Here is a 13,521-nt window from a genome sequence, read left to right on the forward strand (position 1 = left end):
CAATTAAGTGTTCTGGAATTCCCATTCTTTGCAATGTTATCTATAATTTGTTGTGATCCACACAATCGAATGCCTTGCATAGTCAATAAAACACAGGCAAACAACTTTCTGGTTTCAGCCAGGATCCATCTGACATCAGCAATGATATCCCTTGTTCCACGTCCTCTTCTGAATCTGACTTGAAATCTGGCAGTTCCCTATCGATGCACTGCTGCAACCACTTCTGAATGATCTTCAGCAAAATTTTACTTGCGTGAGATATTGTTTGATAATTTGTGTATTCTGTTGGATCACCCTTCTTTGGAATGGGCAAAAATATAGATCTCTTCCAGTCAGTTGGCCAGATAGCTGTCTTCCAAATTTCTTGGCATAAACAAGTGAGCACCTAACATATGTTATTTAACCATACTAAAAAAAAAAAAAAAACCTCACTGCCATCTAGTTAATTCCGACTCATAGTGACCCTATAGGACAGAGTAGAACTGCCCCATAGGGTTTCAAGGCTGTAATCTTTATGGAAGCAGACTGCCACATCTTTCTCCTGCAGAGCAGCTGATGAGTTCAAGCTGCCTACCTTTGGTTGGCTGCCAAGCACTTAGCCATTGTGCCACCAGGGCTCCTTCATTTAGTTATAAGACAGTGATTATTGCCCCCATTTTAGAGTTAAAGAAACTGAGATTCACATGGTATAAAATGAGACTCCTGTACAAATGAGTTTGACTCTAAGGCTTATGCTATTAAACATTATGCTTATATATTTGTACTACAAACATGGAGAATCACATAACAGCCATAGAAATATGACTGAAATTTTGGTCCAAATAAGCACTGTGTGAAAAAAATACCCGAATTACTGAGAGGAGAAAAGATAAGCAGCCAGAGTGGGGTCTGGTATTTGTCCTTGTTAGATAACAGAAAATTGCGTTGGTTACTAGGAACCTTTGTTCAGGCTGTTAAGTAGAAAGTTTCCAACTTAATACCACTTCCCTTATAGCAGATGAAGATTACTAAGTTTACCTTGAAAGATTTAAAGAAAACAAGCTATAATTTTGCATAATTGTTTCTGGGAAGACCTAAAGAAATATAGAATTGGCCCAAATAGGAAGTGTACTTATATCTGAACGTACAGAACTAGGAGTAAATGAAAAGGCACCGAAGTACAGGCTTATATTTAATATTTAATGTTTCGGTTGGTTTTGAGAATAGGAGTGCTAAGATAGCAGAATACTTTTATTGGAATTCACTTGTACATCCATGTGACCTCTAAACATATAAACAATTATAAAGATTTTCAAATCACAACTCATCCAGAACTTGGAGACACATTTGCAGACATACACACACACACGTTATCTTTTGTTTTTAGAGATTTTAGATTTGTTCAATTTCCAAAAAGATTGGCTCAAATAGCACAGACATGCCATTAAATACTAATGTTAGTATCTCAAAAGTATCAATGGTTTATCAAAATAAAATGTTTACTTTTCACTCACAGTCCACGTGGGACAGCTGGCTCTCCCGCAGTTTGTAGTTATGACATCTGTACCTTGGCCTCCAATGTCACCGCTGCAGGAGAAGAGAGAGACAAAAAATGCAGGAAAAAAAAAAAAAAAAACATTGCAGTCAAGTCGATTCCAACCCATGGCAACCCCATGTGTTACAGAGTAGAACTGCTCCTTAAGGTCTTCTTGGCTGTAACCTTTATGGAAGCAGACCTGCGGGCCTTTCTTTTGCCACACCACTGGGTGGGTATGGACCATCAACGTTTAAGTTAGTAGACAAGGGCACACTGTTTGCACCACCCAGGGACTTTTAAAGAGGGCACACTGGCTCTTAATTGTCTCAGTCCAGAAAAGACACACACTACTTCTATTCATAGCTCATTGGCCAGAACAACTACAAGTGAGGTTGCATAATGTAGAAGAATACCTGGAATATTTGGTGAACATTGTGTCTCAGGCTGGGTTCTCTAATGAGGCAAAACCAATACAGTGTGTGTCATGGATTGAATCATGTCACCCAAAAAATGTGCGTTATCAACTTGGTTAGGCCATGATTCCCAGTATTCTGTGGTGGTCTTCCATTTTGTGATTGTAATTTTATGTTAAAGAGGATTAGGGTGGGATTGTAACACCACCCTTACCCAGGTCACATACCTGATCCAATGTAAAGGGAGTTTCCCTGGGGTGTGGCCTGCATCACCTTTTATCTCTCAAGACATAAAAAGGAAAGGGAAACGAGCAGAGCACGTCCTTTGGACCTTGGGACCCTGTGCCTGAGAAGCTCCTTGACAGGAAAATTAAGGACATTCCTCTAGAGCTGACAGAGAGAGAAAGCCTTCCCCTGGAGCTAACGTTTTGAGTTTGGACTTTAAGCCTACTTTGCTGTGAGGAAAAAATTTCTCTTTGTTAAAGCCACCCACTTGTGGTACTTCTGTTATAGCAGCACTAGATGACCAAGACAGTGTGTAAATATATGTATATATAGAGATTTATATTAAGGAAATGGCTCACGCAGTTATAGAGGCTGGAATGTCCCAAGTCTATGGGTCAGGATAGAGGCTTCTCCTGATTCACATAGCCCCAGGGGCTGGTGAACCCAAGATCATCAGGTCAGAGAGCAGGGCTCTTACTCACAAGCTTCAAAGATTGATGAATCCCAAGGTCGGCCGGCGAGCTTCTAGCTCAAGTCCCAAGAACTGGAAGTCAGACAAACAAGAGCCTGCTGCAGGATCCAGCTCAAGCAAAAAGCCCTTGAGCCTTGCCAGAATGTCCACTTATATTTGATGCAGGCCACACACCCAAGGAACCCCCCTTCAACTGATTGGCTACTCACAGCAGAGCCCATCATGGGGTGATCACATATCAAATCTCAGTAGGGAAGTGATCACAACATTATATGACTGCCAAAACACTGAGAATCATGGCAAAACCGAGTTGACAAACAATCAACCATCACACCTTGTCTGCCACAAAAACTGTACAGGGAATAAGTGCATAAAATACACTAACCTAAAAGGTTAAATTTTTGTTAGATGATAAATCAGGAGTCCAATTTCATTGATCCTAATGAGGGGGCCCCTGATGCCTTCCTATCTAAATGCAAATTATTATAACATGACTTGATTGCAAAAATTTTGTGCTGATCAAGAGTCCCCCATTACTTCTGGGAGTTCTCAATGAGTGCCTCACATGTGGTTCTCCAGGGCTAAATTGCTCCATTTATTAAACAAAAAGGGATTGGGGATTTTCAGGGGCAACCTGGGATGAGTTAAGTAGAAGTCCCAGGACTTGAAAGGAGAGTAAAAAATGGAAGAGAGGTCTCAACAGAGGGAGAGGGGGCCTGGTCAGATGGCAACTGGTAGAGGCCTTGAGAAGAAAGGTGACCAATGAGACACCCCCCATGTCAGAATAGTGATATTCTAATATTCAATTTTAAATAATTCTCCATTTTCTTTCCTGGTCAGTGTAGTTCTGTCTGTCAGCCTAAACAATGGTAAAAGTCTGCTACTCCAACAGAAAGGGTTAGGAAGGGATGGAGCTCAAGAGACCACATTTTCCAGAGAAGACCAATTATCTAGTTCCATAATTTTACCAAAATTTACTTGTACTTCCCAGACTTCGTGTCCCAATTTTTTTTCCCTAAAAAATATCATCACTGTAGAAATCATTCCTGTGGGAAGGTAGAAAAGAAAGGCCCCACAGAGAGCAGACAGCACAGATTTGAAAGTGGACCCAGACAGCATATTTTCATGGCTTTTGCCAGCAATATTCAACAACAGCAAAAAATTTTTTTAATTCTATATTTTCATTTAATTATATTTGCATAAATAAATCCTGGAGGGATACCAAAGAAGCTAATAAAATAACTACTTAGGGTGAGAAAATGGAGGGAATAGGGCAGATGAGGAGAGGGGTGGGAGTGAGATTTTTCACTATACACCTTTTAATATTGTTTGAGTTTTGTACCATGTGAATATATCATCAAAATGACGTTTGATACCAATTGCCCACAGTTAGGCCAAACCTCACAGGTTAAAGGCACAGTCCTCCACAAGACTGTCTTTGCCTTAGATACTAGCTACAAGTTCAGGGGTTCCGAGGACCACCCTCCCTTCTGACCATCCGGCTACAAATTCGGAGGTTCCCCTATCCCTCAGGTTTGATAATTCTCTAGAACACACAGCCTATGTTCAATCTGCTCTAGGAGAACAAAAGAATAGGGACAGAGTCCACCAACAGTGAAACAGTGTAGTAAGTGGAAAATAGCCACAGGAAGAATGGCAATTGTCAGCACAAGCAGAAAACAGGAGCAAGTGGTGACCAAGAGAACTATGTACCTGACTCAACTTTCCCCTCCTGAAGCTCCAGAGTTACTTGGTGGGGAGGGACTGAGTAAGGTAGCATTTGGCTTTCCGTAGAATGTAGCATGGGAGCTGGAGACTTAGAATTTATTTTTTTAGAGAAAGGCTGGAAGGCTGGGGGATTTGGGGACATTCAGGTGGCAGAGCCTTGGATTATACCAGCTTGGTATTCAAGACCCTTGGCAATTTTATCTGACTCTTCCTGAGCCTCACTTCTCTCCTTTCTTGCAGCACTTCTCTCATTAAGGACCAGCTCAGGCTAAGTGCTGAGGACACAGGATAAATCAAAGATAAAAAAGCTCACACACTGATTGATGAAAATTGACTTACAAACAACGAAGTGTTATTGGGATTGTGTATTAGTGTGCAGTATACAGCTGTGCCTGAAGGAGACCAGGAAATGCAGCTTAATAGACAAGGTAAAGTTTTAGCTACGTCTTGAAAGATGAGTGGATGTGCTATGGGGTGGAGGAGGTAAGTGCATTCCTGTCTAAGGAATCTGTGCATAGGCATGGAGGGATGGCACAAGATGGAGTTTAGGGTACTGCAAGTGACTCCACATGGTTCAAAGATACATAAAGGAGGTTGTAGCTGGAGAAATATGGCTGGAAAAAGAAGAGGGAAAGCCATGGACTCCACCCTACGGACCAAAACCAAAAAACCAAACCCAGTGCCATCAAGTCGATTCCGACTCATAGCAACCCTATAGGACAGAGTAGAACTACCCCCACAGAATTTCCAAGGAGCGCCTGGTGTATTTGAACTGCCGTCCCTTTGGTTAGCAGCCGTAGCACTTAACCACTACACCACCAGGGTTTCCATCCTACAGACAGTGGGGTTTTATTAAAGAGTATTAAGTAGGTGAGTCAAAGGATTCCATAAATGCTTTTTAACACTGGCTACAGTAGTGAGGATGAAGGGGGCAAGACTGGAAGTGCTGAGACAAGTCAGAAGACCGTGGCTTTAGAGAAGAAAGTTGGAGAAAGCCTGGGATGAGAAATTAATATTACACCTTACCATTCTGCTATGACCCTTATTACCTATGAGGCCTTCAGCAGGTGACTTAACATCTCTGAAGCTTAGCTTTCTCATCTGCCAAATTACCTACTTTACAGGGTTGTGAGGATTAAACAAAACAACGTATGGAAAGACCCAAGTACATAGAGAGCTCTTGATTAGTGGTGAAAACTACTATTCTCCAAACACACTATAAACCAAGGACCTCAATAGTCTTCACTTCTTCTGGGAATCAATGGTGCATCATGGTTGCTTCAGGTATCTATTGCTGCATAACAAATTACCCCAGAATGTACTGGCTTAAAACAACAACTAAGAATCTGTGAGTTGTCTGGGCAGTTCTTCTGCTGGTCTTGCCTGGGCTCCCTCATATGGCTACATTCTGGGCTATTAGGTTGGGCTAGAACGGTTAAAGTGACTTCACCCCCATATCTAGGGCCTTGGCAGGGATGGTTGGAAGGCTGAGGTCTCATTCTCTCCATGTGGCCTCTCATCATTCCATAATCTAGTCTGAGCTTTTTACAAGGCTAATAAGAGACTGAAAATGAAAGCTGCAAGACCTCTTATGTTCCAAGTATCTGTAGCTGTGAAACAAAACACCCCAAAACTTAATGGCTTAAAATAATTTAACCATTTATTTGCTCGTGACTCTCTAATTTGCACAGGACGTGGAAGAAGCCACCTCTCTCTCCTCCACATGAACAGCTCGATAAAGGTTGCAGGATGGGTCTATGTGCCTGGCACCCAGCTGGGTTTCTGTCTTCCCACTTAGTCTCTCATTCAGTAATTTAGCTTCAGCTTCTTCATGCATAGGCTGGATTCCAAGAGGCTGATAAAGGAATTTGTGTGCCCTCTTTAGACCTAGGCCTGCAAGTCACACTGTGTCATTTTCACCACATTCTATTGGTCAATGCAAGTCACAGGCCCATCCCAGATTAAAGACACAGGAAATAGACTCCACTTCTTGATACAAGGAGTATGTGATAGTTAAGGTTGTGTGTCAACTTGGCTAGGCCATGATTCTCTGTACTTTGGCAGTTATGATGTAGTTTGGCAATTGTATAATGATGTAATCACTTCCATGATTAGATCTGATATAATATGAGCATCTCCATGACGGGATCTGCTGTGAGGAGCCAATCAGTTGAAAGGGCATTTCCTTGGGGGTGTGGCCTGCATCAAATATAGGTGGACTTTCTGGCAAGGCTTGCCAGGTTTTGCTCACTCTGAATCCTGCAGCTGACTCCTGTTCATCTGATCTCCAGTTCTTGGGACCTGAGCTAACAGCTTACCTGTTGATCTTGATATTCATCAGCATCCTCAGTCTGAGAGCTAGAGGCCTGCCAGCTTACTTGCCAATCTTGGGATCTGTCAGCCTCTGCAGCCTATGAACCAGAGGCCTGTTTTTTGACCTGCTGATCTTGAATTCACCAGCCCCTGCAGCTACATGAGTCAGGAGAAGCCTTTCCAGCCTGACCCACGGACTTGGGACTTTCCAGCCTCTACAACCACGTGAGCCATTTCCTTGATATAAATTTCTCTCTCTCTCTCTGTATATATATATGTATACAGAAACTTCACTGGCTTCTCTTCTCTAGAGAACCCAGATGTCTTAGTTATCTAGTGCTACTATAACAGAAATACCACAAGTGGATGGCTTCAACAAAGATAAATTTATTCTCTCACAGTTTAGAAGGCTAGAAGTCCAAATTGAGGGTGTCAGCTCTAGGGGAAGATTTTCTCTCTCTGTAGGTTCTGGGAGAACGTCCTTGTCCTTAATCTTCCCTTGGTCTAGGAGCTTCCCAACACAGGAACCTCAGGTCCAAAGAACAAACTCTGCTCCTAGCACTGCTTTCTTGGTGGTATGACGTCTTCTGTCTCTCTGGATGTTTTTCTCTTTTATACCTCAAAAGAGATAGATTTAAGACAAAACCTAATCTTGTAGATTGAGTCCTATCTCATTAACATAACTGCCTCCTTAACATCATAGAGGTAGGATTTACAACACATAGAAAAATTACATCAGATCACAAAATGGTGAAAAATAACACAATATTGGGAATCATGGCCTAGCCAAATTAACACACATTTCTGGGGGATGCGATTCAATCCATAACACTGGCATAAGGCACAGTCGAAAAGCCATATTGCAAAAAAGCTAGTGGAATGGGAAGGATTATTGTGGCCATCTTTGGATATGATTTACTCCAGTGGGGAAGCACTAGCTTGGCTACAGAGTCTTGCTCCACCATTCATTAAAGATTTTCTCTTTAAATGTAGTTAACTTAGGTTGACTGCTCAATATCTGAATGACCTTTCTAAGTATGTGGTATCGCCTCTTATGAGCACTACCTTTTATTATCCACCAATAGATTTGAATACCTTAAGGGAAAGACTCTCAGTAATCCCCCTAAATCCAGAATTTAGCACAATGCCTGACACTTAGTAACAGAGTATAGCGCTCATTAACTATGTGTTTTTAATAAATAACCAACCAAATAAATAATATTAGCTACTTATTGGATACTTCCCATACATCAGGGATGATTTTAAGCAGTTTATATGCATCAAAACACAACATAGGCACTATTATTTCCCACTTTCAGATGAGGAATCTATGATACAAAAGGTTAAACAGTTTGCTCAAGATTACACATTGAGCATGTGGTAGCCTGGGATTTGGATCTAGTTGGCCTGGCTCCAGGGCCTGTGCCCGGAACCACCAGGCATTGCTGCATGAGCAAAAGTATAAATAACTGATGATAGGATTGAAAACTGAAGAAATAATGAACTTGGAAAGGGATAATTATCCAAGGCATGAATCATATAGAAGCATGATAGTATACTGGTTAACAGCATAGACTCTCGAGTGACACAGACATTGGTTTGAATTTCAGTTCTGCCATGTACTACTCTATTACCTTGGGTGTGAGCCTCTCCAAGTATTAATTTTCTCATCTGAAAAATAAGTATAAGAAAAGTACCTGTCTCATAAACCAAAAAAACAAATACCCATTGCCATGGAGTCGATTCTGACTTACAGTGAAACTGTAGGATACAGTAGAACTGCCTCATAGAGTTTCCAAGGAGTGGCTGGTAAATTCGAGCTGCCAACCTTTTAGTTAGCAGCCGAGCTCTTAACCGCTATGCCACCAGAGTTTCAATAGGGCTGTAAAAAAAACCCATTGCCATCGAGTCGATTCCAACTCTTAGTGAACCTATAGGATGGAGCAGAACTCCCCCTTAGGGTTTCCAAGGAACAGTTCCCATAGAGCTGCAGTGAGCCAAAAATGAGATATAGGCAGTGCAGCGAATACAATGCTTAGCTCAGTGGCTCATGTATAATAAACACTGAGTGAATATTCACCTTACGCAGGTGAAAAAAAATCCCAAACCCGTTGCTGTCTAGTTGATTCTGACTCAGAGTGACCCTACAGGACAGAGTAGAACTGTCCCATAGAGTTTCCAAGGAGTGCCTGGTGGATTTGAATTGCTGAACTTTTGGTTAGCAGCCGTAGCACTTGCAACCAGGGTTTCCTTATGCAGGTAAAGGGTAGAAAAATGAAACGTTCAGGCAATGCTTAAAATATAAAATTGGGGTCAGATGAAAGTATATTTACACTATACATAATAAAATTCCCCCTCCCAAATTTATTTATTTATTTTTAATACAGAGAAACCTGAGAAGTTGGAAAAGGAAGAACAGTTAAAATGTAATTGGAAAGTCAAGAGGAATTTGAGCATTAAAAATGTCACTTGATCAAGTTTCTTTTTTTATCAAGAATGCTGCATTAACCTTTTTAGGACAGGTAGGGTGTATCAGAAAATTTTTGAAGGGCTACTGCAGGAAGTAAAAAAAAAAAAAAAGGCTAAGTAAAATACTAAAACATTCTAAATCTGAGGAGTCAAAAGGACCACCGAATGAGCAAAAAGCAGAAAATGATCTGTGTAAGAAAGAAAACTCTAGCACACTAAAAAGCTAATGCCAGTTTTCAAATTAAGGTTGAAGAACACTACAAAGAAATCAGTATGTAAACACCAAGTGACAAAAGGTTTAAAATCTATTGACACAAGTTTTATTAAAGGAAGATGGAATAAGGCTGTGATTGGTATGCAATGAAAGAAGTCAGAGACCTGGTCTGTCACTAGGGTTGTCTAAATAATGACTTTTTTTTTTTTTTATATCAATGAAGGCTTTATTTGAAAATTAGCAGATAACTGCTGTAGAAATAGAACAAGACATGTCTTAAATTTCACTGGCAAAAATAACAGTTGAGAGAATCCTCCTGTTATCTTTTCTCACCCTACTGTGCCTTGCCCTTTACATTTGCCCTTCCCTTCTCTCCCTCAGGCAAGTGAGGGGAGGAGGAAGGAGAGGAACCTGAGTGACAGCAATGGTGGTGGGGTAGGAGCTCCTAAGGCTACTGCTTTCTTGTTCATACCAGACATAACATCAAGCAAAAAAGCTTTGGTTCCCCATGTAGAAATTGGCCCTCCCTTTTTTTTTTTTTTTTTCTTCTTCTCCTTCTATGAAATGAAGTAAAAAATTACAACAAAAATATTTAGACCTTGCAGAAGCTGAACTTTCATAAAAGAATTGGCTCTGTAAGGCTCTGACTAACGACTGCAAGGTTTACAGTGTTCCTTTTTTACTTCACATGTTCATTACGCAGTGCTGGAGAATATAAATGATGCAACACCTTCAGAAAAGAGGCCATAAAAGAAGTAAGTGAAAGGCGATATTTAAGCTTAACAAGCATGAGAGTATTTTAGAAGGGCAAGATAAAATAATATGCAAGGCTAGCTTGACTTTTATTGACTAAAACAATGAAATTTTGCCTCAGTTACCTAGTGTTGCTGTAATAGAAATACCACGAGTGGGTGGCTTTAAGGAACAAAAATTTATTTTCTCCAAGCTTCTAGATGCTAAAAATCCTAATTAGGGTCTAGGTTGTGTGGCTTTCCTCCTTGTTGGTAGCGCTTGGTGTTCCTTGGTTCTTTGGAGTTCCTTGGCTTATAGATGACTCCCCCCTAGCATCCATCTTCCTGTGTGTATGTGCATCTAGTCTGTTCTTTTTATAACTCAAAAGTCATTAGTTTAGGACACAGTCCTACACTGGTATGACCTCATTAATGTAACAAAAGAAAAATCCTATTTCCAGACAGGATTACAACCACTGGTACAAGGGCCAGGAATTTAGAACATGTTGGGGAGGGGCACAATCCAATCCACAACAGATTCATTTATTCAGCAAATATTTGTGAAATACAGAATATGTGCCAGTCACTGTTCTAGACACTAGGGAGTCAGCAATAAACAAGACAAAGTCTCCCCTGTCCTGGGCCTTGCATTCTAAGGAGGGAAGCAGACAATAAACAAACAGACATATGAAAAGTGACTGGGCGCTATGACGAAAGGTAATTTAGGGTAAAGAAACAAGGGAGCAGGTTATGAATCTCCTTAGGTAGGGTGTTCAGGGAACGCCCCCTGATGAAGTGCCATTTACGCAGACACCTGATTAAAGTGAGGGAGCCCTGCATGTGTCTCAGGTGAGAGAATCCAGACAGAAAAACCCCAAATAGAAAGGTCAGGAGGTAGGCCTGCTTCGTGGACACACAGCCTGTGCATACAGCCTCAAAAGGCACTGTGCCATAAATTCTCTGCAGTCACTGTCTTGAAATTCTTACTAATTTTTGAGCAAGGGACTCCACATTTTAATTTGCACTGGGCTTCCAAAATTATGTTGCCAGTCCTACCGTGAGGTAGGAGTTAGCTTGGCATGTTTGAAGAATAGCAAAGCAGCAGCATGGACGGAGATGAGTAAGCATATGAAGAGTACGGGTATGGAGAATAAAATGAGAGAGATTAAGGGAGAGGAGTAGGAGACTGGAATGATACTGGTAACTAATAATCTAACAACATTTAGGATGGTTATCTTGGTGCTTGATAAGATACTCATAAGATACAGTGCTGATAAATAGATAACTTATACCAGATCTATAAATTCCTTGGCTTCCATTGTAAATCTCAATGCTATTGGTACAAGACTGTATTTGGGATAAAATATTTGAAGTCCAAGGCTAAAGCCCTTCTTCGTTTCTAGGAAACAACTTATTTGGTAGCTATTTCCACAGAAACTGCTAAAGCAGTTTACTGGCAGCAACGAGCAAAGGATGCCCTTAGTGCTGATGTCCAATGCTTGGCTCTCTGTTTTGTTAACACTCATCAACAGGCTAATTGTTTTATGTTGTAAAGGTTTGTCACTTTGCATTTTGTGATCATAAGGATGCTACCATTTCCATAGCTGCTCTACCTGCGTGACTGGCATGCTTGATGGTACTCATTTTTCAACCAGTTACAAAGATGCAAATTTTTGTTTTTCTTTATCCAAAGTCTTCCTTTTTTCTTCTGTATCTGACTCTGTTGTCACTTGCTTTAGGGAACTGCAAGATGTGGAATCACCTGGCAGAAAACAATTTGGCCTTTGTTTTTTGTTCCTACCAACACCTGAGGCTAATGAGTGGGGCTGACCAGACCAAGAGGGACCACCTAGGGGCCTCAAGAGGCATGAATTAATCTACCATGGCCACATGGTAAAGTCAGTAACAGCGCTGAGACCTAAGACTCAGATGGGACTTCCTGGTTGGTGACCATGTATAGGTAACATCCCTCTTTGGGACATGGAAGCTTCACGCTGTGACCTCTCTGAGACCTCGCCCTATATCATCCCTTTGTTTGTATCCTTTTTAATTGTAATAAATCTGTAGTTAAGTATGATATACTCTGTGAGATCTTTGAGTCGTTCCAGTGAATTAACAAACCCACAGCGGCAATGAGAGACAGCAGGGGTTGACATCTGCCTGTTTTGCACTCCGAAAGAAGGTATCCTAACGTGTAAGCTCTGACCTAGCTCTGGGTGGTTGGGGCTGAAAGAGTGCTGCGTGAGTGGCTGGTGATGAGGATGGAGAAGAGGGAAGATGAGGACTGAATCCATTTCTACACTTCGGGAATTGGATTCATGCTGATTCTTAGCATCCAGTTAACAATGAAGATGAGAATTGCCCACTATGCCCCTTGTTTAGTGCAGAAATGTTTCAGCCACATCTGCTAAAGCCACCGGTGGATCTGAACCCAAGCTGTATTATCATTACCCCCCAAAAGTCATTTGCTTAAAAAGATCATTTGCTTTCAAAATCTCATGTGGCTTCATAATATAAACCTAAATAGCCTTAATAAAATTACAACTGTTCTCCCACTAAGGCAAGTAGCACCATTCATTCATTGACTTTTTCCATTGTGCCTGGTTGTATCTAATTTATAAGTTTAAAATGATCTTTTTAAGACCAACTCAAAGGTTGACCAGGCACTCAAGTGTACAGTACTCTACAATTATGAACATCTTCCTTAGCCGTAAGGTCAAATTTAAAGCAATCTTATTTCTGACCTCAGTGAGAACCAATTGGAAAGATCCTGTCAAGACACATCATGCTGGCTTTCGGCAGTGATAAGAGGTTGGGTTGGCCTCGTATATCACAGACCACAAATTCCCCTCTTCTTTGGTCCTAGAAATGGGCTGTTGCAATAGGTACCATGAGCACTGCTCCTCATAGGTGTTATGTCCCATACAATGGCTATTCTGGGCAGCAGTACACACTTTCATTCTGGTTCAGCTGAGACCCATAGAACCTTCCAGATTCCCTGCCACCTCTGTGCTGAGATTCTGTACAAGCTGCTAACTAATACTTACAAAGAGTTTCTCTCCTCTTCCATAAGCGTGTTCAGCACTATTTTGTTTAGCCCCTTGGGCATTTGGATCAGCCTTGATGAAAACTGAGATTCTAATGAGTTGCATACTTATCAAAGTTTCTCATAGGAAGTATTTGAACCTTATTAAGATGGGTGGATTTTATTAAAGCAGCTTTGATGTCAAGCAGTGCCTTAACCATGATATCTCAGTCTGATGTATACAATGTACCCTACTCTGCCCCAAAGTCCTACTAAATGTCAGGCCCATGAGAGCAAGAACTTCGTCAGTTCACATGGCTTTAAATACTATCAATACACTTTTAACTTCCCAATTGATGTTTCTAGTACAGGTTTCTCCCTGAACCTCAGACTTACAAATTCGGCTACCCACTTG

General features: G+C 41.1%; 1 protein-coding gene across 3 annotated transcripts in view; it reads right to left on the bottom strand.

The window, feature by feature from the left end:
* ASNS (asparagine synthetase (glutamine-hydrolyzing)) overlaps positions 1-13,521 on the bottom strand; it is a 166,951-nt gene that overhangs the window by 124,144 nt on the left and 29,286 nt on the right. Inside the window, exons 1-2 of one of the 3 annotated variants that reach the window (XM_049893305.1) lie at positions 1,716-1,734; positions 1,494-1,566 (exon numbers count right to left, since the gene is read on the bottom strand). The gene's annotated coding sequence lies outside the window, so the exon portion shown is untranslated. Of the gene's footprint in view, positions 1-1,482; positions 1,567-1,715; positions 1,735-13,521 lie in introns of those variants that run through there. The other 2 variants (XM_049893304.1, XM_049893306.1) reach the window with 2 other exon arrangements.

The sequence above is a fragment of the Elephas maximus genome, chromosome 8 (assembly GCF_024166365.1).
Source record: "Elephas maximus indicus isolate mEleMax1 chromosome 8, mEleMax1 primary haplotype, whole genome shotgun sequence".
NCBI classification, from domain to species: Eukaryota; Metazoa; Chordata; class Mammalia; order Proboscidea; family Elephantidae; genus Elephas; species Elephas maximus.